The 3,882-nt window shown below is 45.8% G+C and overlaps 1 protein-coding gene across 1 annotated transcript in view; it reads right to left on the reverse strand.

Moving 5' to 3' along the window:
• Positions 1 to 3,882, reverse strand: part of LOC129391487 (N-acetyllactosaminide beta-1,6-N-acetylglucosaminyl-transferase-like) — a 27,420-nt gene that overhangs the window by 8,644 nt on the left and 14,894 nt on the right. The gene's annotated exons all lie outside the window — the stretch shown is intronic.

The raw sequence follows: 3,882 nt of genomic DNA on the forward strand, positions 1-3,882 counted from the left end.
GCCACGGGGGAGGCCCCAACGGGGAGGGGCCCGGGTACCGCAAAAAAAAAAAAAAAAAAAAAAAAAAAAGGATTTCTCTGGAGAAATCCTTTGGGAATATACCACGTTCAGATGACACAGAGTCTCTCCATAATTCCAATGCTGACAATTTTCCTTTTAATCTTGGTCCAGATGGTGGTTTCTTCTTACGAGCACCAGACGAAGATGTAAATTTGAGCTGAGGGGCCAGGTCATGAGATGCACACTGTATTGTGTGTGTGTGTGTGAGAGAGAGAGAATACAGTTGAGTTTGTGCAAGTGGGATGACACCAAGGAGCCAGGGCTCCATTGCTCGTGTGCCAGGCATGGTGCTAGGAATGGGGAAGAAGAGATCAGCAGGTGCTGGTGCTATACCCCTGCAGGTCAGTTTAGAAGGCCACCAGGGGCACAAACACAGCATTCCAAGACTAACAGTAGTACAATGTGATACAGGGGGACGGAGTCCACAGGAGCGAGAGTTAGGAAAGGCTCTTTAGAGAATATGACTCTAAGCTGAATCTTCAAAGAAATGCACATGCCAATCAGAGGAGGGAGAGGGAGGAAGAGCGTTCTAGAGCATTCTGGAGGGGACCTGGTATGAGTCGAGGCAGGGAGGCTGAAAGTGGCACGTTTGAGACCCATGAGTTGTCTGGTACAGCTGGCGTGCAGTATGGGGTGGGGGGCGGAGCATAGGGCGAGAAGGCGCTGCAGAGGTCAAGGGGCCACACGGCAATGAGCTCCCTTCCAGCAAAGGCGCTAGGATGTGAGGCTGTACGTGACAAGGATGCACAGGAGGTTTCTAAGAAGGAGGGAGACGTGATCATGAGACTGACGTGTATTTTTATCGAGGTCATTCTGTCACTATGGAGGATGGATTAAAGCAGGCTGAGAATGGAGTCAGGGAGTCATTAGAAAGAAATTAGGCTACTGTAGGAGAGAGAGGAAGAGAGAGAGGGACGGCGGCACCAGCCATGGAAAGGAGGCCAACAGCCAGATCCCATTCGCTAACCGTTTACCCTGTACCTGGCAGGAGCCGAGCCCTTGCTCACATCCCCTGGCGTCTTCTGCCCACAACCCCATGACCCGGGTGCTGCCAGGTCAAGGCCCTGTGACCGTCACACGAGGGCCTCACCCACGTCATGCCAGGCCCAGCCCTCACCCCTGCCCCCTTGGCTGCTTTTCTGGCTCCTGAACACATGGAGCCCTTGCTCACCTCAGGGCCTTTGCAATAGCTATCCCACTGCCTGGAACCTCCTTCTTGTTCCGATGGCTTGTTCTCATTTTGGAGGTGCAGTTCATGTGCTACTTTCACTAAGAAGTAGGTCCCTTCCTGTGTCAGCCTGTTTGTTTCCTTCATAGCACTTAGAATCTCTACTTATCTGTCTACTTTTTATTGCCTGTCTCCTCCTTCTAGAATATTCCATGAGAGTAGGGGCCTTATTTGTCTTATTCACTATTATATACTTTTTCACTATTATTTCTCAGTACCCAGCACAGTGTCTAAGTGCTCAATAAATATTTATTGGGGTAGGGGGAGGGATAAATTAGGAGTCTGAGATTAACATAGACACACTACTATATATAAAATAGATAACCAACAAGGACCTACTGTATAGCCCAGGGAACTATACTCAATATTTTGTAATAACATATAAGGGAAAATAATCTGAAAAAGAATATGTATAGATATATAGTCATATATATACATATATATGTATATATATATCTGAATCATTGTAAATCAACTATATTTCAATAAAAAATAAAATTTGTTGAATGAATATCCATTTTACAGATGAAGAAAATAATAATAATAACAGTAAGAACAATAAAAACTAACATTCAAAATATGTGCTGGGCACTGGTCAAACTCATCTAAGCCTCACAGATTTGATGTAAATATCATTATTTCTCCCATTTTATAGATGAAGAAACGGAGGCTCCCACATTTAGGTAACTTGTCCAAAGTCACAAAGCTTGTAAATGGCAGAGCAGAGATTCAAATTCAGGCAGTCTGGCTCCAGGGTCCAGCTTCCAACATCTATGCTACACGGCTACTCTGAGACTGGGCTTTCCAGTTGTCGGGTCACAAGGCTGGCGATGGAGGAGCTAGGATTCCAACCCGGATCTCTCGACTCTGGAAACCAAGCTCCAGGGCTGGGGGTGGTGAGAACTGAGGAGAGAGAAGCCGGCCGGCAGGTCTAAGCTAACAGAGGGCGGCGTTGATTGAGGGGCACACAGAGGTGAGCATGGGTTGCGTTCTGAGCGTGTAGAATTCCAGGTGCCCGCTGCACGCACTCTCTCCTTTACTGTGCTTCCGGCTTTTGGAGCAGGACACGTCACTCAGCTCCTCTGATCCCATCCTCACACTTGTTAAGATGTGAATTTAGATACCCACCCAACAGGATTCTTGCAACGACGATTAAACTGAGATAATGCAGACCCACGGGCAGATGTTCAGTAAACATTACTCTCCTGATCTTTTCTGCACCTTCGGCTCGCAGGGAAAAGCCAACATTTTCAGGAAAATGGGCTAAGTATCCAGATGACATAAGGAACAAGAGAGAAAATTCCTGGGTGGGTCCAATTATATAATCATTCCCCAAGCTTAATGAGACTTAGAATTAGCGAGACTTAGAATTAGCTAAGTTTCATCTTCTGAACACTTGCTGTTATTGCAATAATCAAATGAAGAATTCATAAAACTAGGTTCAATTTAATCTAAGCTTACCACATAAATCTTACCTCTACTTCCCCCTACTGCCCCCTAGATGTTTCTTTTCATTCTTTTTTTTTTTTCTTTTTTTTTTTTGGCTGCGCTGCGCGGCTTGCGGGATCTCAGTTCTCTGAACAGGGATCGAACCTGGGCCCCGGCAGTGAAAGTGCCGAGTCCTAACCACTGGACGGTCAGGGAATTCCCTCTTTTCATTCTTATTTCTTGCTAGGTATATGCAATATTTGTCTTTGGACAAGCCACTTATTTTAATCTTAAATTTCTCCTCTGCAAAATGGGAACAGCAGTCCTCCCCTTAATAGAATTCTTACAAGAATTAAAGGAGATAATGTGTTAGAAATTCCTTTGCAAACTAAGTACTAACCAAATACAATAATTATTATTAAAAAGAAATATAAAGATAAATTTGTATAAATTTATCAAATTTATATTAAATAATTAAATTATTTATTGATATACTTATTTATATCTATAAATATAAATAAAATATAATTTTATTTAAAATGTTTTTATGACAGACTTCCCTGGTGGTGCAGTGGTTAAGAGTCCGCCTGCCGGGCTTCCCCGGTGGCGCAGTGGTTGAGAATCTGCCTGCCAATGCAGGGGACACGTGTTCGATCCCTGGTCTGGGAAGATCCCACATGTTGCGGAGCAACTAAGCTCGTGAACCACAACTACTGAGCCTGTGCTCTAGAGCCCATGAGCCACAACTACTGAGCCCGAGTGGCACAACTACTGAGCCCGCGTGCCTAGAGCCCGTGCTCCACAATGAGAAGCCACTGCAGTGAGAAGCCTGCGCACCGCAACGAAGAGTAGCCCCCGCTCGCCGCAGCTAGAGAAAGCCGGCGCACAGCAACGAAGACCCAGCACAGCCAAAAATAAAAGAAATAAATAAAAATAAAAAAAAATTAAAAAAAAGAGTACGCCTGCCAATGCAGGGGACACGGGTTCGATCCCTGGTCCAGGAAGATCCCACATGCCACGGAGCAACTAAGCCCGTGAACCACAACTACTGAGCCTGCGTTCTAGAGCCCGCGAGCCACAGCTACTGAGCCCGCGCACCTAGAGCCCGTGCTCCGCGACAAGAGAAGCCACTGCAATGAGAAGCCCGCACACCACAACGAAGAGTA

Source organism: Physeter macrocephalus, chromosome 18 (assembly GCF_002837175.3).
Source record: "Physeter macrocephalus isolate SW-GA chromosome 18, ASM283717v5, whole genome shotgun sequence".
NCBI classification, from domain to species: domain Eukaryota; kingdom Metazoa; phylum Chordata; class Mammalia; order Artiodactyla; family Physeteridae; genus Physeter; species Physeter macrocephalus.